The sequence below is a fragment of the Microtus ochrogaster genome, unplaced genomic scaffold (genome assembly GCF_000317375.1).
Source record: "Microtus ochrogaster isolate Prairie Vole_2 unplaced genomic scaffold, MicOch1.0 UNK9, whole genome shotgun sequence".
Classification (NCBI taxonomy): domain Eukaryota; kingdom Metazoa; phylum Chordata; class Mammalia; order Rodentia; family Cricetidae; genus Microtus; species Microtus ochrogaster.
In genome coordinates, this window is record NW_004949107.1 from 7,943,046 (window position 1) to 7,967,216 (window position 24,171).

Here is a 24,171-nt window from a genome sequence, read left to right on the forward strand (position 1 = left end):
TGTGGAGGACAGAAGAGTCTGTGGGAGTCAGCTCTCCTCTTCACTGTGTGGACCTCAGGGCTTGAACTCAGGTTGTCAGGTTTGGTCGCCGGTACCTCCCCCTGCTGTGCCATCTCACTGCTCCGCACTGCTGTTCCCATGAGATCTGGGGAGAGAGATGGGTGTATCATTACCATCAGTGCTGTTATTGAGTCAACACAGAAGCTACATAGTCATTTGCTGATACACAGATATGTCATATAATAAAACAATTCTCTCCCTTTGAGGGTATTTCAGGGTTCATAGCTGATAATGTCACTGTTTAGTGTATTCTAAAGATAGACCAAAAGCCAGCACTGACCTTTAAAGTCCATTTAAACATTATAATGTAACAAGATGAACAGTTTTATATATAGTATCTCAAAATAAAAATACACCTCATGTACTTTCTGTTTCTAAACCCGGCTATTCTAATGCTGCTGAGTGTGCTAGTATTGATATCAAATTGGATATCAAATTTTTTATTCCCCTTAGTTCATCTATTCCACAGACTTCAGAAAAGACCCCCAGGACTGTAGTAGGCTTGGTTTCACATGTCTGCGATTCCTAAACACAGTTCTAGATGACTCCCACTTTGGAAGTGCTTGAAAGTACTATAGTGAGTGTCTTCCCCAGTGCTCAGATAAAGCTTTGGCTTTGTGGTGTTTGCACCCAAAGCCACCACTTTTCCGCTTCTCTTAAATCCCACCTCCATCAGTTCTAATCCTCAAGGTGTAATGTAACATGATTAATAAAAACCCAGAGATAGATATTGGGGTTCAGCCTGAAGGTCAGAAAAGCCAAACAGCCAGCCACTGCCTCTTACCTCGACCTCAGTCCAAAATGGCGATCCTGCCTCCAGGAATCTCAGAATGAGACTGTGTCTGAGAGCTGTCTCCTCCCACCCTATATTCCTCACTAGGGCTAGGGTTAAGGGCATGCACCACTACTGCCTGGTTTCCATGGCAAACTCGTGTGGCTACTGGGATTAAAGGTGTGTGTCACCACTGCCTGGTCTGTAAGGCTGACCAGAGGGACTGTTTTACTTTCTAATCTTCAGACAAACTTTATTTATTAAAATGAAATACCACTATAGTGTAATACTGAAAGGGGCAAATTCACAGAACCAGGGCAAAACAGTCAGAGTCTGACTTTGTAGAGTTTAAGTAAGGGAGAAAGAGAGTCATTTTTGATGTGATCTAACACAGCCATGTGGTTATGCCCATAAAACATAAAATTAACCTTAATAACAATCAAGTAGTAGCAGTAAGGTATAAAATATTTTGTCTCTTCTATTTCTTATTTCTTGGTACTATATGGTAAATTTACGTTGCTCATTAGTATGACAAGAAGAGCTAAAATAAATAAAATCAAAGGATGATTGTAGCTGGAGACTTTTCTGTCTCACTCACTACTGCTGGACCAGTTTCTCTCATGCCCACCAGTACCTGCAGCTGCTTATAAAATAATCATTCGGAGGCTTAATATTAATGACTGGTTTGGCCAATGACTCAGGCTTCTTACTGACTAGCTCTACATATAAATTCACCCATTTCTAATAATCTGTGTATCACCACGTGCTCCCCATGGCTTACCAGTGATGCTCTGGCATCTTACTCCTCCAGCGGCTGCTGGCTTCTCCCGATTCCACCTTTTTTCTCCCTGTATCTCTGTTTGGATTTCCTGCTTAGCTATATTCTGCCCTCCCATAGGCCGAAGCAGCTTCTTTATTAACCAGTGGTAATAAAAACATATTCACAACATACAGAGGTGCATCCCATATCATATGATATTTCGTATTTAAAATTATTTTGAAAAACACAAATCCTATAAGCCAAAATTCAATAGCTCTATTATAATAAAGTCATAATATAAATTGAGACGATGTAAATTTTGTTGACCTAAATAGAGGATTTACTCATTTTTGTGCTACGTGCTTATTTCAGGTATTCTCAATCTGAAATCATCTATTGTCTAAGTAATTAATGTGTCAGGTTGTGCTAAATACGAGAATAACCCTGGGAAGATTTGTGAGGATGACTGGCGGGGTTTATAGAATGCAGCATGGTGACAGCTGCATTGGACTTTGGTGCTCACCTGGTTACTACCAAGTCCACGGGGAAGGAATTTTCCTTCTCTGTGCCTAGCCTTCCTGTATACAACATAATCTCAATAGGTACTAGATTATAGTTATAGGTTATATAGCTATAGTTATATAGTTATACATATCTGTATTCATATATATAACTATATAGTTATAGCTTATAGATTAGCATGGGATTGGGTTAGTTAATTCATACTTTGAACAGTGACTGGCAAAGAATTAAATTTAGTAATGGTTAGCTATTAATAGTGCCTTTCAAATTAAAGCATGGTGTGTGTTTATCATAAGAAGAATTCTTGAGTGATAAGCTATGACACCTGTAAAATACAAGTTTACAAATTCTTTTTATTATTCACCAATTCCTACCTAGTTAGGGTTTCACACTCTTTATTATACATGGAGTAAGTTGTTTGTGTTGGGTGAGAAGTAAGTGTGGGCACCCTGTAAGATTTTCCTTTAAGGGAGACTATTACTGTGTCATTTGCAGTATGTGCCTGAGAAGTCAGACTGGCATCGGTCTCAGCACAGCACAAACTATTTGGTAAATCTATATTTTACACTTTGATTCTTAATGTAGGTTATGTGTGCACTATGGTCTATTGTTGATTCTAGGAATATCCTCTTAGCTATTAGGTTAGGTCTTCTCTCTGGAATATTTCTAGGATATCATTGAGCAGAAGATCCCGCATCACAGTGACTTGAGAGAGAAGGTGCCTTGCTCTGTCTCCACAACTTGAGTTGCACTCCAACTGTCAGGCCCCACCACTGGGTCCTAAGGCTACTTCACCACCACTAGGCTGCATCCTCGCCTTGCTTTCTGCTTACAAGCATGTTATCAGTATAGTCCCACGTCACTGAGAAGGCATTCCGAGCTTGGGTTTTAGCAGGTTCTCTTCGTCCAAGATGCCTGTTTGGTTTTCTAGAGTCGTGGTAAAGGTGTACATCCAGTTGGTGCCACAGCGATAAAAGCAAAAGTATCTCGTTCTTAAAACATCAAGAAATCAAATAAATAAATGGGCTGATCAAGTGAACAGATAGTTCTCAAAAGATGAAATAGAACTGGCCAATAAACACAGGGAAAAATGTTCACCCTTACTCTAGCCATCAGGGAAACACTAATCAAAATTGAGATTCCATCTTAGTAAGAATGGCAGTTACTATGAAAAGAAATAACAAATGCTGGCAAGGATACAGACCAAAGGGAAAACTTGCACACTGGTGATAGGAATGCAAACGGAGCCAGCCGTTCTCAGACTCTCTCAATAGAACTAAACGTAGAGCTACTATATGACCCAGTTACGTCATTCCTGGGTATTTCCCTGAAGGACTCTGAGTTAGCACATCATGGATGTGTTTGAACAGCAGTGTTTACTGCAGCACCATTTACAGTAGCTAAGCTGTGAACCAACCAGTGTCCATATAAATGAATAGACACCAGATAAATGAATAGACAAAGTGGTATATATGCAATGGCATTGTCAACCCTGAAGAATGAAGTAGCACCATTTGCAGGAAATTGGATGCAACTGTAGATTTTCAAATTAAACCAATTAAGCCAGTCTCATGAACACAAATATCATATGTGTTCCCTAAATTTTATTTAAGTACATAAAATATGCACATATATTTGACAAGAAAGTGGAAGTGAAATTGTTTAGAAAACAAAGGAGACAACAGAAGTGAAGGATGAACAAAGGAAGAATACAGAGGTAGAGTGCTCCTTTAGATGTGGGTGTGCTCCTTTAGATGTGGGTGTGCTTCTTTAGAGGCAGGTATGTTCATATAGAGGTGGGGGTGCTCCTATAGAGGTGGTGTGCTCCTATAGAGGTGGTGTGCTCCTATAGAGGTGGTGTGCTCCTATAGAGGTGGTGAGCTCATATAGACGTGGTGAGCTCATATAGACGTGGTGAGCTTATAGAGGTGGTGAGCTCATATAGAGGTGGTGACCCCCCAACCATAAAATTATTAAGTTGCTACTTCATAACAGTAATTTTGCTACTGGTATGAATTGTAATGTAAAAATCTGAAATGCAGGATGTCTGATACATGATCCCCAAGGGGGTCACTGAAAACCTTGCAGCTCAGATGGAAAGGACAGTCAGGAGCCAAGGACTAACACAAAGGCTCTGTAAGTGCAGTGGCTTATGGCTCTGCTCCACTCCAGCGGAGTGTACCAGCTCTGCTTAGGTCGCTCGGACTGTACCAGCTCTGTTCTGTTAGGGAACAGTGTTCCCAGCAAAGGTTTGACAGTGCTGCTCCTCTGTGGCTCAGGTGAAAGTTGTTACAGCTGGGCTTTCTGTCGAAAGTGCCACACCGCACAAGCCTCACTCAAGAGATTTACTGGGAAGGGAACATCCAGCAGGTTGGCTCCTCTAGAGTGAGCCACAGCGGCAAAGTGAACAGAGTACAGGGGGTATCTTGTGGGGAAGATGAAGCTTTCCAGGGTGGCTTGGGATTGGTGTGGCTTTGCTGCCTGATTCTGGAACAAACTCAGGGATTGGTGGGATTCTGCACCTGACTCTGAGACAAGTTTAGGGATTGGTGGGATTTCAAAACCTTGTCCTGGGGTCAAGTCCGGGGCAGGGCGTTCTTTCCACCTTTAACCTTCCAGTTGTGACCACAGGTTGAGAACTGCTGCCATACTGGAATCAGTGTTCCTGGAAAATACCTCCTCTGTTAAGGCATAGTCACTAGCATAGTCACAGTCAAGTTTTACATGTGTGGTAACCACTGGAGTTAAGCCTTGGTTTCCACTGTAAAGAAGAGGACACAGAGTTGAAGGCCATGGGCATTTAATTGCTTGCTGTGCACGCAGTCTCTCTGCCATTGGTTAGAAGTTCACTGGTGTTCCTTGATGTCCTCCTGCCATAGCATTAACTGCTACCAGTTTACTACTCTGATTTAACAGTGTCAAATTGACACACACATACACAGTTAGAAAGGTTCTTTGTCCTTTTTGCTTCCACATATGCTAAACAGTACGAAATCTGGGCACCTCTGACAAGTGGGCAGCACACTGCGGGAAGGTGGCTCTGAGCTTCAGCTCAGGCTCCTCAGAACCGCTGTGTGGCATGTGGACAAATCACACTAAGAGGCGGCCTATTCCGAAGACTCGTGAATGGGAAGCAATTCCTGAAATTGACTTGTTAATTTAGTGGACTTACAGCTCTATTTATAATATAGAAGATTAAATGCCACTTAGTCAAGTAGTCTGCTTTAATGGAGGTGTGTGTGTGTATGCATTACTTTTCTTCAGTCAGAGAAATTATTTCTCCTACGTTGTCTAAATATCATGACTTTTTACTTCAGTTGCCTCTGTAATCACCAGTGAAAGTATTTAGAGTTAGTCTAGATTATTTAGATTTTCATGGTGATTTTGCTTAGTGAGTGCATGCCTCAAATACTGGGTAAATGTTCTACTAATTTTATTTTTTCTTATTCTTTACTATTTGTAGCAGTGAGTTGCCATGTTCTTTCTCTGTGAGCTGCTGCGAAGGAAGAAGACAGACTTGTGCTCATGCACTCATATTCAAAGGCAGAAGACACGATACAGTGTGAAAGAGAAATACTGTGTCTGTTAAAACCGCCTATCTTTTTCAAAATTAGACTTATTCATAAGCATATTACTGCAATGATATGTAGAGAAGCTTGTTTCATTGTTTTATGAAATTTATAGTTTTTTTCAAGTTGGCCATCTGGATATTTGAAATGAGTTCATTTAAGCAGAAGAGATAGCTGGCAAATGTTTTTTTTTTCTGGCAAATGTTTTTATGATGGGCAATGTGCACGCCAAGTTTTTATAACCTTTCTTCTGTTTATTCAAAGTAAGATGACTTGATGTGATGGATAGAACATAACACCAAGACTCAGTCAGGAACATCAAGAAATCCTGAAAACAATACCTTTAAAGGGGTTTATGTTGTTGCTGTGATAGTGTCTCACTAACTAGCCTGGAACTCATTACTGTGAGTCATCCCTAGACTCCTAGACAGCCCAGCTGTGTGCACTTCCTTAGTGCTCCCCGCCACAGCTCGAAGGGTCAGTAATAATTACTTAATGGTTTACTCAGAAAAGAGTGAACTGTCTGGTAGCTAGAACAAAGGTTGGGATTCACAGTGTTCTCCAGCAGATTCGAGTCATCAGTGTTCACAGATTGCTTTGTTGGCCACCAGTTTAAGTGACAAAATTATGTTTTATGTTTCCTTCAACTACTACAACTACCTTTTCTTACACACACATACACACACACACTGTGTGTGTGTATGTGTGTGCATGCCTACATGCATGCATGCGTCAGGCACACACACACACAAATGTGGGTATCAATTTCAGGGGGGTTCCCCCTGTGGCTCTCACCCTTATTTGAGACAAGATTTCTTCACTGAACCTAGAGCTCGGTGGCTAGACTGGCTGGCTAGGAAGCCATAGGAGATTGCCTTCCCCCACTTCCTGTTGCCCAGCTCAGGTTCACAGACAGGTTGCTGTGCCCTGCTTTTATGTCTGCACATCAGTCACTTTACCCGCTGCTCTTTCTTCTCTGCCACTCAATTTCCTAAAGCTTCTACAGTATTCCATCATCAGAAACTCCGTTCTCGAAGCATGGGCTTTCAACAAAGGGTCTGGGTAGGTGATTGACATCCTGATCAAAGTATAGCCTGCTAGAGTGCTGGCCCTCCTCTTTAAGGGGCTCTTTGCAGGAGCATGGGTTCTTTACCAATGGCTACCACTGATGAAAATGTCTCTCCCTAGTGATCATTAACTGCATTTATATCCTCAGGGAGGATTGGGGCCTCATGATCCACTCCTCTGTCTGTGGTAGTGGTCGCTGGGCCAATCTCACACAGGTCGTTTGCTGATAATCACAGCTCCCGGGAGTTGAAGAATGCAGTAATCACACCGCCGTGCCCTGATGGAAGCATTCTCTACATTCCACCTCTTCCTTCAACTCCATGTTCTGTTTGTGCCCTCCTCCATGATGCTCCCTGAGCCTTGGAAGGGGAAGTATCTGATATAGGACTCAGCTTTCAGCACTCAGTTGTTCTCAGCAAGTCTCTGCAGTAAACACAAACCACTGCGAAAAGAATCTCTCTGACAACAGCTGTCAGTAGCGCTAATCTATGGTCATAAGCAAAAAAATCTCCAGAGGGCAGTTTAATAGACACATCAAATCTATTTAGCGCAACAGTAGCTTCCTCCCAGCCAAGTTCATGAACTCAACAGCTGTGAGCTTTTTGACTATAATTCCAGATGTGAGTTCCTTCCCATGAAGCAGGCCTCAAATTCAATCAGGAAAGTGGCTAGTTGCCTACGTAACAGGCCTGCCACAGATGTGCCAATACTGTTGACTTGCTAGTAGTGTAGCACCCAGGGTCCACAACTGCGTCGAGCTGTCGATGACAGTTCTTCCTCAGCAGGGAGGCTGCCTCCAGCTTAAAAGTTTTCTGTCTTGGGACAAAGCATGCACACCATTCTTAAGTGTTCTGTGTCTCTGTCATGAGACTGTACCAACTCTTTTACTTCTTATGTCTAGATTGACAGATTTGGAGATTAAAAGGCAGCTGAAATACAAGAAATAAAAGGTTCTTGGGTAAGATGGGGAGGTGAAAAGATGCCTCCATGTCACTGTGTAAATACTAAAAAATCAGAGTAATAGAGTAGAATTTATCTCAAGGAAGAAAAAAAAAGAATAAAGAGGAAAGAGATAGAGAAGAAACACCATGAATCACAAAAGAGGACCAGACAACTGGAAGGTGTAGAGAAACAGAAAGCCAATGTAGCAAATAGCAGGAAGGGCCCATGGCTCCAGCTCCAGTTCCCCCAGGGAGTCGTGGCCTCAGCCTCATACAGGAGGCGAGCAGTCCTAGCGTTAAGAAAAGCCCACAGTTTTCACAAGCCTTGATAGTGGCATACTTTGTGGTAGACCAGCATTAGAGAAAAAAATGACCCAAAAAAATCATCCATTTTGTCACTTCCAGTATCTTACTATGCTCTAGCCAGGCAGCATCTTGGTTGAGGGGGCAACGTACTGTTTAAGGCTAAGCTATGTTGCAGAACATCATGCGCGTGAGAACACCCTGTCACCTCGTGTGGGCAAGGAGGAGGCCAGGAGAGTCAGCTGTGAAGTGGGGCATTGGCTATGAGCATAGTGAAAAAGTTCCATGCAGGAACAATAGGGTAGTACGAAATAAACAGGCCGGACATCAAAGGAACAAGCGAAGAGCCAGCCTATAAAGACGTAGAAAGTATCTTCCATCTATGCATCTACCTGGGAATTAATATTTAGACTCTCCAACAAACTAAAAAGCCTAAACACCCTAGGTTCTAAATTATCCAATCAACAAATGGGCAAATGAATTGAACAGAGAGTTCTCAGAAGACAGATAGCAATCAGATACATGGAAAAACAACAACATGACTTTAGTCAGCAAGGGAGCGTTGAATCTATGTAGACTCTCCTTAGGTGGTGACTATTAACTAATAGCCAGTGCTAGTGAGGATTCTGGGGGACAGAACCCCGTACAATGGTGATGGCAGTGTAAATTAGTTCTGCTGGTTTGGAAGGCAGTATGGAGGTTCTTCAAAAACCTCAGCTACCACTTGGATCTGGTTATATATACCACTCCTGATCCGTAGGAGGAGCTGGAATCACCGTACAGAGGGCGGCCTGCTCACACAGCTGTTCATAGTGCCACTGTTCACAGCAGTCAAGTGAGGAGCCAGCGATGAGTCAGTAAAGCAAAGGAGTGTGAGTGTGTGCAGTGGAATCTCAGCCATAAGGAGTACAGCATCCTATCGTCTGTAGCCTGATAGGAGGACCATCAGTCAGTGAAGGAGGCTGCGCTCAGGAAAACGCAGGAGGGGAAGCATGGACATGAGCAGAGTACAAAGTGTACATGCGTGGAAACAGCATCCTAAGGGGCTGGTTGCTGGCTGAGTGGGTGAACGCTGACAACCTCAGCTCAGTTGCTGGAACCCATGATGGAAAGAAAGCGCTTCCATGTGTCCTGCACATACACAACTCAAATTCAACAATTAGAGTCATAATGAAACCCAAATGTAAGGTATCTAAAACAGTAAGTATGAAACTTAGGATTACAGAGGATGCATTAGCTTAAGACTTTAATATTCAGATTAAAACAAATTTACAAATGTGCAGAATTGAGCATGAGTCCTTATCCCCCTGTGTACTAATCAGCAGGCAGGAGCTGGAGGGAATTCACACCAGACACCCACATTGCTCTGCTGCAGGAACTTAGCTCTGCATCTTCCCAGATCCGTTGACTGCAGTGTTCTTGATTTGATTTATATTTTTACTTGAGATAAGTTTTGTTAGGTGGGTATTAAAGTCAATACTGGACTTCACAAATACTTAACTGTCCTGTCTTTTCTGGACGTGTGAGAGTCTATAGTAAATAATGTTGCAGCTACATTGGGACTTCAGAAGAAAACTCGCTACGGTCTTTTCCCTATGGATAAAATTAGGAGTCCAAATAGAAAGAATATTCTCCATGGCACAGTCTTTCTCTTATGAAAACACAGACACATACCTGCACACACACACAGCACTTGGGCTCTTGTTGGGGTTGCTTCAGTGTGGGTGGCTTTGAGGGACTGGGCATGTGATTTTGTTGTCAGGGTTTGCTGTACCAAGTCACGTTGTTTCCGTGTCCCTTCAGGTCTCACAGAAGCGTGTGCCTACATGATAATGACCATAGGCCTGTTCTGTTGCAGTCACTTATGGTGCCTTTTCTTGGCGGCTTGGAATTCTTTCGTGTTTTCCGTTTTTATAAACCACGTGTAAGTGTCAGTCCACTACAGAAATGAGCCACTGCTGTGTCGCTGCTGGATGTCACCTACTGCCTGTTAAACCACAACAGCACGGGACAGCAATCTGCTTACTGCTGTATTCCTTTTCCTGACCACAGCACCATGGGGGAGAATGTATTTTGGCTCACGGTTTGAGGCGCGGTCCCCAGGGGTGGCGGGAGCTCAAGGCAGCTGGCCACACTGCATGTGGTGAGAGCCCCGCCTGCTTCCTCCTTCCTTAGCCTGGGTTAGGGTGGGCCTTCCTGCCCCATTCACCTCAGCTAGAAGCCCGGGAACTTGTCTTCAAAGTGATTCGAGATCCCTTCCAGTTGACAGTCAAATAGGAACCACCATACTGCCCGGGCCACCGCTCCCTTGAACTGTACTCAGGGACTGTTCTTCAGAAGCAGTGAAGAGCTGCAGAATCTATAACCACAGGCAGTGTCACTGACCCAGATACAACAAACTAGTGAAGTATTATTCACTTCTTAATGGCTTGAATCCTTTGTTATATGGATTTTATCTCACCCTGTTTTGAACAGGTTATGCACCCCTAACCCAGGAGTCTGAAATGCTCTAAAGTATTAGCAGGATTCCATTACTAGGAGACGCCATATCCAGCTGTGTGTGGCAAGTGCACAGGCTCCATCCAGTAATACCACTTACAGGGGAAGCTGGGGTGGTCATGAATTCCAGTTCAGCATATGCAACATAGTGAGACCCCATCTTAAAAAATAACAAGCTGGGTGTGGTAGTGCACACCTTTAATCCCAGTTCTGGGGAGACAGAAGCAGGTGGATCTCTTTTGAATCTAAGACCAGCTTTTTTTATATAGTAAGTTCCAAGACAGCCAGGGGTACATAGAGAGACCTGTAAAAAAAAAACAATTGAAAACCTTGCTCTCCCACCTATATGAGTAAGGTATATATAGAATATAAAAGTTAAGCTTTGTTTAGATTACAGTTTCATCTTCTCATTTATATGTGACTATTCCAGAATCCAAAAGCATCCAAAGGTAAAATCTACTTACACAGTGCCTTTTAAATCACTAAAAGATAGAAGCCAAAGTGTCCAAATAGAGGTGGCTTATGAATGTGCAGAAATGGCTGGACTAAGAAGGGGAAAAATGCCATTTCCAAGAGCGACCACAGACAAATCTGCCAGCAAGGAGGTAACATGAAGTCTAAACAGCACAGAGATTGGAAAGGCATCAGAGAAAGAAGAAAGCAGTTTGTTAACCCAGGCTCTCTGGATGGGGTTGGTGAGTACACGGGGGAGAAAGACAGGGCATGTACAAGTAACCCCAGCTTAGCATTGACTGGCATGCCTAAAGGCGGGAGACTCCACAGTGCCTGCTTAAGTGCATCCACTCTTTCTAATGAAGAACACACATGGAGCTATACAAGCTGCTTCCACAGCCACTGACAGGTACCATCCTGCCTTAATGGCCCAGCATCTGGCACTTGGATGCCACCAGAAGTCATGGGTCTGCCAACAAAACAGAGCAGAGGACAGCCCTAATTTTTCTGTAGCTCTAGGACCACTACCTTTCAGAGTCAGGAGCCTGCCCCCCATCTATACCTGTCCTGTAGTAAGCATGATTCCCCAACTCACAGCTCAGAGTCAGGAGCCTGCCCCCCATCTATACCTGCCCTGTATAAGCATGATTCCCCAACTCACAGCTCAGAGTCAGGAGCCTGCCCCCCATCTATACCTGTCCCATGGTACTTCTATCTTACCAGCTTTAGTCTTTTTTTCACGTCGTCACTGCATCCAAGACAAATATGCAACATTTTATTCCTACACATACAAAATTTTATTTCTACATATATAGAAAAAAAACAACAAATTATACCATTCAGCACTAGCATACATACCTTCAATACCTACAAACTAAGGAAAAGATGTTCAAGATCTCAATATTATAAAGCACTCCAAAGAACTTTTAATGTTCCAGCCAGGAGATAGAAGTCATCAGGAAACATGATCCAGGCTGGAGACCATTTTCCAGGATACCACATACTATCCATTTTAACCGAAGACTGCCTTCAGCCTCTCAGGGTTACCAATGTAGCTGTCACTCACATCCAGCCTGGAGTTGTGTTTATTCAGATTCCCTGCCTTCTGCTGTTCTGTTTCTCAACTTTCTTTCTCACCCTGTACACCACTATCAAATTGTGTACAAGTAGTGAAATCTCTACAACCCCATGGTCTTATTTTCTCCATTTGAAGTCTAGTATAATAGAAATCACTTTTCTAAAACCAGAAAATGGTTTGCTAAAAGTACACAAATTCTCAGTGTCTGCAAGCCTGTTTCTACCCACCAAATCTATGCTTTAAAGTTAAAGGTTTGTACAGAATTCCCACACAGCATAGAACACACACAGAGGACATGTAGGCTATAAGAAAGAATGACTAAGGGCACTATCCGGAATCGCATGCTGAAGAATGTACCCAGCATAGCCTTAAGAGTTTGTTGTTTGTTTTCCCTGTGTATGATATGCATAGATATTACCAAGCATTGAAATGTTTCAGTCATTTATTTCCACATTGTTTAGAAGCATAGAAAATATTGGAAATGACACACAATCTAAAAACTAAGCCCTAACAATCTTAAGTTATAATTTTGTCATTCTTGATATGGTATGTCAGTTACTTTAAGAAAACACAAGGAGTTTTTACTATTTTAGATTAAATAAATGTCTGTGCTTGAAGACTTGCGCTTTAAGCTGGGATTTCCAAACACCGATTTGGTTGTATAGCCTTTTAAAAGCCTTTGGGCACAAAAACAGGTAAAATGTGGTTTTAGTTATCGGCATGTCTGTGCAACAAAGCATTTGGGAAGTGTGATTGACAGGCCAGGAGTGTATATGAGGGGGAAACCTATGCTTGTGTCTGCTTCAGTGACTTTATTAGCCACACCCTACTTGTAAATTATAAGCTGTCATTCAGAGCAGCATAGTGATGTCTAAAGCAAGTCAGGCTATAATACCTGTACTTCTTTTGCCTTAATGCCTAGAGGTAAAATCAGAAAAATGTTCTTAATGTTTTGACTCATAAAAGCACTCATCTGGAAAAAAAAAGCAACAAGCCCTTATAATACAGAGCAATACAAAGAGGGTTTCCAAGGCGTACGTATGCATGTACCTGTGTGCATGGATATTTGCAAGGTTGAGCATCATAATTGGTAACTTAGCCTCCAAATTAATTCAGATCAGATATTCAACAGCTATTTCAGATGACGATAAAAAGATAATTCACTAACTTTTGTGGCAGATTTTAAATCATTATTTTAAAACATGCTATGTACTTAATTAAAATTGGTATTAACACCAAAAAAGACTTCAAAGGAGGCCTTTATTATTTTATAAAGAATTACAGAACAATTTGTATTTAAAGCAGGCAATGGGAAATAACCAATTTTACTGAATGTAGAAACAAATACTTATTCATGTCACACTTTGGCAGCAACTATACAACTTCTTCCTTAGCTTGATATTTATTCTTTTTTAAAACCCATAAGCATATATTACAACTCCTTTCATTTAAAAAAATATATGTAAGATCATAAAAATTCCACCTGTACAGATACAATATAGTCAATTAAAATAACTCCATTACCCCCTCCTCTTTATATGAACAAAAATCGTACTTGCAATAGAATAGAGTTCTAGAGTTCAATAAAGCAGTAGTTCATGTGTCAACTTTTAGATATGAAAAGTTTTCGCCCTTTTGCTGTACATGAATGAACTGCTCGGCCCTCACCTTCAGCCACGCATTCTGCACGGACACTCAGCCCTTGTATTTGTTCACAGAAACACTTCTGACTTCTAGTTTTAGAAGGAAATATCCATTGGGGCTCCTTAGGAACACAGCGTAGTAGCACCTTATTGTAGGTTTAATCGTGAGGGTCTGGGGATTATATTTGAGGTGAACCAAACCACGAAACTTTGTCTTGAGAAAGTTTTTATCTGACAAATAAGAAAAGACAAACACCTGTAAGGTGATGTTTAAAGCACAAACCAGTTTTGAAGTAACAAGAAAGGGAAAGCTGGTGGTTCAAATTTCAATCACTTTTCCTCTAAACCCATCAATGTGTGCACTGGTCCATTAATTATGTGGTCCAGCACAAAATGATATGTTAGTCTTCCCTTACTCCAGTGACAGCTGTGAGAAAGAAAGCTATTTCAAATATTTTATTGTTGGTCTCAAGAATTTACCTGTTAAATGAAAAAGTTGACTAATTGAAGAACAAACCAATCATTTCTTTACTAGAACTAAGATAAATTTGGGAGAGATTTAGAAAGTATGATTGCCATGAACCAACCTATTCTGGGTTAAGGAAGTACTGCAAAACACAGCAATTCCTGTAAACACTGTTCAAATACTTTGAGTGTGCAGACCGCTCACTTTCTCGTGTGCTCAACTGCACGTGTGTAAGTGGAAACAGCAAGGCTGTGTTTCGTTAAAACTCTGTGGACATATATATTAGTATTAGCTTCATGCAATGTTGACATGCCATTAAATACTCTTCCTTTGATATTTTCCAACCATTAGAAGCAATTAATTTGCTCTTAGCTCACAAGCTCTGGAGAAACAACCAGTTGACTCAGGCCTGAGCACAATTTGGCAGCCCCTGTTCTCATACATTCTTTTGCTTTTTGTGTTTTAATGGGAAAAATGTTACTAAGATACTGATTTTTTTATTTTTCAAATGTTTGTTTAAGTCATTTTGGAAGTTCAAAAATGCTACCCATTGCAGGAATGAGTGTAAGTTATGCCATTAAAATACTGCTTACGTGAACCCCACCCAGTGCCCTTGGCCCACAATATTTTTATAGCAGTCCTCATAGAAAATATTTGTATCAACATAATTCTAGCACCTTAGAGGTGTCAACAGGATCTGTTCACGGTTATCTTTATGGACAAAGGGAGGACAGGAACAAAGTGGACTCAGCAGACCCCATCTCAGAAAGCCCAAACACCCCCCATATCTGCACATACATTATCAGAAAGAATCTTCTTGTTGTCTTCTGATTTATTTGTTTTTTATTGAGATGGGCTCTAATCTGAAGCTTTTCATCTTCCAGTCTCAGCTTCTCAAACTCAGAGCCCAGACTTCCATCACTAGCTCAGCTGCATGCATCTATTTTCTCCATTACCCACTGTGAATGACTTTTAATTTTGTGTTAAGTCAATCTGCATGGTTTTTAATTATTGGAAAAAATATTCTTTGAGTATTCATACAATATAATGAATTATGATCACATCCATTCCCCATTTCTCACCTCCAGCTTCCCCAAACCCTGAACCCCATCATCTTTATGTCTCTTTCTCTTTATCTCATGATGTCCAGGTAGTGCGGCTCATATGTGCATGGGTGTAGAACCATCCACTGTATCATAGATCAGTGGACACAGTCACAAAGAAAAATTACTGCATTCCTCAGCTGCTATCAACTGCCAATGGTTCCTCAGCTAGGAGGGGGGCCTTGCGAGCACCTCCTCCGTCCTTGATGGAATTTGACTGGTTTGATCTTGTACAAGTCTTATGTAGGTAACTACAGCTTCTGTTAATTCATGAGTTTTATATCCACGTCATATCCAAAGGCACCATTTCACAGGCCTCCTGCCATCCCTCAGCTATGACATTTCTTCTGCCCATCTTCTGTGATGTTCCCTGAGCCCTGGGATGGCTGTGAGTATTGATGCACCTGTCCCATCTGGGGCGGAACACTCAAAATCAATCTCATCAGTTATGAGTTGTGACCCCTTGTGAGTCTCTGCATTAATCATTGCCCGTGACAAAAAGAAGCTTTTTGGACTAGTGTTGAGAACAGCCCAAATCTCAAAGAATAAATACCAATATTTAAAAAACAGTTTGACTACATGATTGTTTAGCAAAATACAGAAGTAGATTACTTCCCAGGGCAGTGGTTCCCAACCTTCCTAACTCAGTGACCCTTTCATACAGTTCCTCATGGTGGTGACCTCCAACTATAAAATCATTTTGTTGCTACCTCATTACTGTAACTTGCAACTGTTACGAATCGTAATGTAAATATCTGGGTTTTCTGATGACCATAGGTCCCCCCTGTGAAAGGATTGTTCAAACCTCCCAAAGGGATCATGGCCCTAGAGTCTATGTCCTCTCCAGCTGTGGAATTTTGGCTAGGCTTATGGTGCAAGACATGAATTTCCTGCCATGGAACAGAGCTCAAATCCAATGAGTGAGGGAAGGAAATGTGGGGTGGGGGATCTGTGTGGTCCACTGGAGAAGGGGGCGGAGAGGAAGGGGAGACTGCAGCGGGTGGTCTAATGCAGAGCTGGGGTGAGGCGGGGGATGGGATTGGGGGGATGAGAGGGAGAGGTGAAGATCTGCAGTCAGCCTCCCTGCTCCCCTGGCTGGGGCGGCCTGCAGGTTGCCAGGTTTGTTCATCTTCTCAGAAACCAGCTCGTATAGGCACCATTCTCTATATTATTTTCTTTGTTCCTATTTCATTAATTTTGTCCTGATGATCATGTCTTGTTTTCTACTACATTTAGTTCTCATTTTTCCAAATTTTCGAGTTGCATTAGGTCATTTATTTGTGCTGTTTTTATTTTTTTTTAATGTAGAGCTGTTTCCAATGTGTCCCAGAGTTTTTTATATTCCATTTTCATTTCTGCTTAATCCAAAAGTGTTTTCTTTCTTGATTTCTTCTTTGACCCCTTCATCACTTAGAAGTGAGTCATTTACTCTCCATGAGTTTATATACTTACTAGAGATATTTCTGCCATCAGTTCTTTTTTTTTTTTTTGGTTTTTCGAGACAGGGTTTCTCTGTGGCTTTGGAGCCTGTCCTGGAACTAGCTCTATAGATCAGGCTGGTCTCGAACTCATAGAGATCCACCTGCCTCTGCCTCCTGAGTGCTGGGATTAAAGGCGTGTGCCACCATCGCCCGGCTTTAACTTTTTTTTTTCATCAGTTCTTAAGTTTTACCACATTACGATCAGATAGAATACATGGACTTAGTTTAGTTTTTCTTAATTGGTAAATATGTGTCTTGTGTCTTAGGATGTGGTCTGTTTTAGAGACACTTCCATGGCCCGCTGAGTAGGATATATATTCTCTGGTGATGAGGTGGAACATTCTGTAGATGCCTATCAAGTTCATTTGGTGCATGATGCTCTCATGTTTCTCTGACCAGTTTTTGTCCAAATGACCCGTTATCTGAAGAAGGGAGGTATTGAAATCCCCTACTGCTTCAGCCATGGATCTCTAAAGAAACAGAACTGATGGAATCATCGTGTGTGAGAGGGGCAGGGCAGGCACAGAGAGAGATTAGAGTACTTTACAGACTGTTTCCAGGTAGTCCAATAATGGCTGTCTCTCGGTGGAAAGGCCAAGAATCTGGTAGTTGCTCAGTCCTCAAGACTGGATGTCTTAGCAGTTGTGAAGTAGCAACAAAAATAATTTTATTCCTGGAAATCACCACAACATGAGGAACTGTATTAACGGGCTGCAGCATTAGGAAGGTTGAGAACCACTGCTCTGGATTCTTTTGGCTTTCAAAGCTTCCATTGAGAAATCAGCTGTTATTCTGCTAGGTTTTCCGTTGTATGTGACTTTTGTTTTTTTCTTTTGAGTTTTCAGTAGTCTTTCTTTGCTCTATATGTTTAGTGCTTTAACTGATATGCTGTGAGGAGTTTCTTTTCTTGTATATTTGTTGTTTTGTGTGCTTCGTGTATGTGTGTGTGTGTGTGTGTGTGTGTGTGTGTGTGTGTGTGTGTGTGTTTTCTTAGTTTGGAGAAACTTTCTTCTATAATCTCGTTGAAAATCTGGTCTATGCTACTGACCTGGGATTATTCTCCTTTACCTATACCTATAATTCAAAGATTTTGTCTTCTCTTGATTTCCAGGAGTATCTGCATGTACCTTCCCTTTGTTTTTAATTTTTTTCAGTATTCTTTGCTTATGCAGTATAATTCCTCTAACTTATCTTCAAGATCTGATATTGAATCTTCTATTTAATCCATTCAACTTGAACAACTTTTCCCTGAGTTTTCTAATTGGATTGTTGAGTTTTTCAAATCCATCTTGACTTCAACTTGAATTGTTCAGTGTTTCTCTTTTTTAATTCAGTTTTCAAACCCTGGATTTCTTTTATTTTATTCAGGCTTATTTTTGTGTTTTTGTGAGCATAACTTGGGTGTTTATTGTCTTTGAGGTCGTTCTCTTTATGTAGCTCTTTGTCTTTTTTAATCTCCTTGATTTCTTTGATAAGGTTTACGGCTTAAGGTCTGTGTCCAAGGATTCATCTAGGGAATCCCCACTGGAGAACTTTTCCATAGTACTGATGAGTTTGTGACCAAGGGGGTATTGATTTGGCTTTGTGTTGCTTGTGGTTTTGTGATGAGACTGCACAAGTGGGCTTTTTTGTGGTCGTGAGTTTAATGTGTATACAGAGGGCTAGGACAGAGCACAGGATGGGTGTGGACATTGTGTATGGCTTGGGTGGGATGAAATCTGGTGAACACAGGTTGGCAACAGGATATGCATCCTGATCCAGGCATGGTGAGTGTCCTGCTGGCCAGTCTGGGATGATGAAATGGATGTGGTTGCTGTATCTTGCAAGTGGGAAGGGTGACCGGAAGTTAGGTGCAGGCCACCTCACCAGGCTAGACCCTAGAGAGAAAGATGTTTGCACCCAGCTGGTCCTGGAGTTTGGATGTGTCACAGGAAAAATGAAGTTAGATTACAGGAGGGAATCCATGCTGTCCAAAACCTGGAGGTTATGGGTAATACAGGTGGATCTGACAAGACTAGGCCAGGTCTGATAGGGGAGAGTGTGCAGAGGGTAGGGTCAGGCAGACTCAACCAGGCTGGAATCCAGCACAAGATTACAGAGCCAGGTTGTGCCTAGAAGTTGGATGTGGCACAAGAGAGATAAACAGGTTGCTGTAGGGTGGAGTACCTCTGATTTTTTTTTTTAATGTAAGCACTTAGTACTATAAACTTTCTTCTTAGGACTGCCTTTAATGTATTACCTAGATTTTGGCATTTCATTCAATTCCAAAATTTATTTTTCCCCCTTGATTTCTTCAATGACCCATTCATCATTCAATAGTATGTTGGTTGATATTCCTGAGTTTGTACTTTCTATAGTTTTTATTGCTATTGCTACCTATTTTTATTCCATAATAGTCAGATAGAATACTGGATGCATTATTTCAATTTTCCTACATTTTTGAGCTTACTTTGTATCCTATTTTGTGATCAGTGTTAGAAAAAGTCCCATGGGCTGCTAGGAAGAATGTATATTCTCCAGTGTTTGGGTGAAAAGGTCTGTAGAGGTCTATTGGGTCCGTTTGGTTTACAGGTCATTTAAATCCATTATTTCTACATGCTTTGTTTAAATGACCTATGTGTGACTTAATACTTAATTCCATTTATTTTATGAGTTGGATGTACCTGTGTTTGGTGCATATGTGTTTAAAAAATTCTAATACCTTCTTGATGGATTGTTGCTGTAGTGAGTATAGAATGACTTTTGTCTTCTGATTACTTTTTGTCTGAAGTCTATTTTGTCAAGTATTGGAATAGCTGCACCTTTTTGTTTCTTAGTTCCACTTCCTTGGAATACTTTTTCCAGCATTTTACTTTAAGTTGATATTTGTCTTTGAAAGAGGGACCAAAAAATATTATTTAATCTAATCCACCAGTCTGTGTCTTTGAACTTCAGAACTGGCACCATTCATATTCAGTTACTATTAAACTATTAATTTCTTCCATTTTATTCACTTTGTGGTGTTTTCTTACACTTGAATTGTCCTGGCATTGTTTGTGCACCCCCATGACTCTGTGGTGTATTATACTTCTCTGGTATTGTTTGTGCACCCCCATGACTCTGTGGTGTATTATACTTCTCTGGTATTGTTTGTCCACCCCCATGACTCTGTGGTGTATTATACTTCTCTGCAATCTCAAATATTTCTTCTACTCTCCTCTGTAGAGCTCATTTAGTGGTCTTCCTTTAGTCTGTTTTTATCATGGATTTTTTTCTACAATTATAGTAGATAGTTTTGCTGTGTATAATAGTGTGGTTTGGTAGTTGTGGTCTTTCAGAGCATCAAATACATCTTTTTATGCCCTTCTGTGCTGTGGTCCAGCCACAGCGTGGGTTCAGGTCCTGAGGCAGGGAAAAGACATCAATGCAAAGAAATGAATTGTCCAACCACCAGATAAGTTTCCAACAAGTGGCCAGCCCCAAATAGCTGTAGCCATCTTTATTTATACATCAAAAGTAAGCATATTTTTCCAGACAAGCTTTTCACATTTTCCAACGTTAACTATGGCAAAAACAAATATGTAATTATGTCCCCCCCCAACGTTTACATTAAAACGTCTTGAAACCAAAAACAACACTTATCATTTTGCTAGCTTGCCCAAATATCAAGCCAGGTACATCCTGTCTTTATAAAACTAAAAGGTGATTGACATAGGCACACATTTTCAAGAATAATAATCCTGTTCAAAACATTTTTACAGAAATAGGGGTGATCTGTCTCCAATCCTGTCAGCACTGAGTCAGAACAGCTCCCAGGATCTGGAGTGACAGCTGCCATCCCCAGATAAGAACCCTGAGGAGGAACATCAGCTCCCAAAGACTTTTAGGGGAAAATATTTGACAAAAAATGGGGTTTCCAGGAATGATCATAACTGTCCATACATGACTGACAAAATGACACTAAAAACCGCCAAGAGAATTATCAACATTATGAAAGAGGAGAGAGTATACAGGACATGGGGTTCCAGCAGTATTCTGCACTGTCCCTAAGTCCACTGGCCCTTGCTGAGTAAGACTGTCCCCATGGGCTTTTGTCTCATCTGGAGACCCATTGGACAAACTCTCATATACTAGTCTAAAACTAGGCCATGTGGCTCTCAAAACTTCTGGTTCTAAAAGTCTTTAACCAAATAATCAGATGTTATTCTTATGGCCCTGCCTTTTGAGTAATTTTACCCTTCTTATTTTGTATTTTTGATGTTTTAATTATATCATGGGTATTTTGGGGGGGGGTCTGTGGTGGTTTGAAAGAAAATGGCCCCCAAAAGGAGTGGCACTATTAGAAGCTGTGACTTTGCTAGAGGAAGTGTGTCACTGTGGAGGCGGGCTTTAAGGTTTCATATACACTCAAGATACTGCTCAGTGTCTTAGACCACATCCTGTTGCCATGCAAGATGTATGACTCTCAGTTCCTCTCCAGCACCATGTCTGCCTGCACCCTGCCGTGTCCCACCATGATGATAATGGACTGAACTTCTGAACTGTAAGCCACCTCAGTTAAATGTTCCTTTATAAAGCTTGCCATGGTCATGATGTCTCCTCACAGCAATAGAAAACCTAACTAAGACTTGTTGTTCTGTAGGCCATTTATACCTTGATGGAAACCTCTTTCCCTATATTTGGAAAACTGTCTTCTATGATTTTTTGTTGAAAATATTTTCTATGCTTTTAGTGTGCTTTCCCTTACTTTGACAATTTGCTCTTTTTCATGGTGTCCAAAGGTCTCATTAATATTTAAATTTTATTTTGATCTTTCCTGTATAATCTAATCTTTCCCCTTGTTCTCAAAAGCTGATGTTTTGTTTTTCACATACTCCAGTCTATTTGTGAAGCTTCACATGGGTCTTTTCTCCCCTTCATGTATGGGTGTTTTGCCTGTATGTATGTCTGTGTACCATGTTCATACCTGGTACCTCCAGAGACAAGAGAGCCTTGGATCCCCTGGAACTGGAATTATAAATGGTTGTGAGCCACCACATGTATGCTGAGAACCTGGGTCCTCTAGAAGGGCAGCCAGTACCTTTTTTCCCCCAAAACAGGGTTTCTCTTTGTAGCTCCGGCTGTCCTGGAACTCGCTCTGTAGACCAGGCTGGCCTCGAACTCACAGAGATCCGCCTGCCTCTACCTCCTAAGTGCTGGGAGTAAAGGTGTGCGCCACCACCACCCAGTGGCAACCAATGCTCTTACCGGTTAAGCTACCTCTCTGTCCACTGTGGTTTTCTTTGGCTTTTGAGTTTTTCATTTCCAGCATCATTTCACTTTTGTTTTTCTTCATTAATTATTGTATTTATTTCCATATTTTGACTGACTTCCTTATTTCATTTGACTTTGTGTTTTTGTTCCTCTGGAGTATATTCATGTCTTCCTTATGTTGTTTTAATATAATTATAACCATTATTTTACATTTTTTTCTGGAAAGTTCTCCCAAGTTGTTCTCACTGGGAACCATTACTACGGAGTCAGTAATTTTGGAGCATGTTGTCTTGATTGTGTGTGTGGTGGTGGTGTTTCCGTGCTTGCACTTGTACCTCTGGAATTTGCTAATTGAGCTTCTCTTTCTTTTAGTTCAAGTGACTTTCCTTTGAGTGGAGACATTTGCAGTGTGATAGAGAGGAATATGTTATAGTAGGGGTGAGGTATAATTTTCCTCTGGGTGACTGGTATTCAGGGCTACAGGCTCTGTCCCGTCTTTCTCTGAGGATCAGCTACTCTCTGAAATAACAGTCACTGGCCAAGGGTCAACACTCCCCTCTAGTCAGTTCCATCATTTTTATAAACTGTGTCCCCCGTTTTTCCCTGACCATGACCAGTAACAATTTGTAACCAACCCCCCTAAATAATGGCAAACATCCATCACCCACCCCACCTCTTGGGAATGTGGACCTTTTTTTCTCTAGGCTGCTTCCTGATGTTTGGGGCCAACAGCATCTTTCAGGGACCCTGAGAAAATTGGGATAATGGTCAAGTCCTAGAGGATCTAGCTGTTGTCCAGTCTCAGTGTGATAGGGTAATGCAGGCCTTCTCTGAGGTCCTGGCTGGAGTAGTCTGTGAGGCTGGACCATCTCAGCAAGCAGTCTTGAAGCCTGGATGCAGATTTCTGGATGCAGAAATCTGAAGAACCTGTTACAGAGGCATTCTGAGAGGCTGGATCATCTGGGCCACCCGTTTTCATTGCTCTGAAAACACAAACTTTTAAAAGTAGCATGCATATCTGTATTAACCGACGTATGGACTGTGTGTTGTGCACAAGTCAGTTAAAGATGATTTTTGTGTTCTGAGTTTGAACAGGTAAAAGGCATCTATTAACCTTATAAGTCCATTTGGACTGTATAATGAAACTGTAATATAAATCTCTATCTATGCCATATGAAAAAATGGCTTGTAATAGTAAGTCGTAAGGACTGTGGGGCAACAAGAATCATATCTCATCTCATCTCCAAGCTGTTTCCATGCAGAAAGATCAGCTTACACATCACTTATCCTGCAGTCTTTCTTGGCTTCCTCCTCCATGTTTGTAGCCAAGATACTTAAGAGGTCAAAATCTGATCTCTATTAACCTGGAAGGAATCCACAGCCTTTTGTTTTATGTGGAAACAAAAACATACCCTCTTCCCCAACATAATACATTTTTTACTTCCATTTTAAAGTTAAGGCATTCCTAAAGTGTAGAAAGTGTAAGGTTGGTTTAATTCAGCAGTCCTGTTCTACACTTCAATATCTCTCAGCAGCTGCTTATGTTCATCAGCATTCAAAAAATTCAAAAGTAACAAAGCACCATCTAAGTGCTTATAACATTTCTCATCCTTATGAGGCTAATTTTTATTGCTTTACTTTCTTTAAAGACTCTCTTTAAAGACTTTACTATTTTTAAACTATTTTTTATGACTGCCTATACCCTTTTTCTTTTTTTTCTTAAGTCTAAGTACATTGTTAAACACACTGTAACCTGTTAGAGCTTCTCCCATCTGAAGCTGAACCTATTCAGAAACTGCATTTCTGTAACCTTTTCTGTCTGCATGAGCCACACAGCTTAGCTGATGGCTTACGGTGATTCCAGCCCCTAGGCAGTGTCCAGGAGGCATCTCTATACTGCAGCCTTGTGAGACTGCCGGACTATAAAGCCGCTTTTCGCTCTGGTTTGTATGTTTGGAACCTTTTTTTTTTTAAAAAAAAGCTTTTTTTCAGTCTTATGTGGAAATACATGCCTGGACATTGGGTGCCATTAGTAATTAGTCTTTTCTTTGGGCCACCAGCTCACAAAAAAAACAACCCAAAGATTTATTATTAATTATGAAAGTTCAGCTGAAGGCTTAGGCTTGTTTCTAACTAGCTCTTATAACTTAACCTATTTCTATTCATTTACTTTATTACCTTATCTCTGTAATGCCTATCCTGCTTGCTCTGTGTCTCCTGG

At 41.2% G+C, this 24,171-nt stretch overlaps 1 protein-coding gene across 1 annotated transcript in view; it reads left to right on the forward strand.

The window, feature by feature from the left end:
- The window catches only part of Wdpcp (WD repeat containing planar cell polarity effector), a 288,056-nt gene that overhangs the window by 228,452 nt on the left and 35,433 nt on the right, over positions 1-24,171 (forward strand). The gene's annotated exons all lie outside the window — the stretch shown is intronic.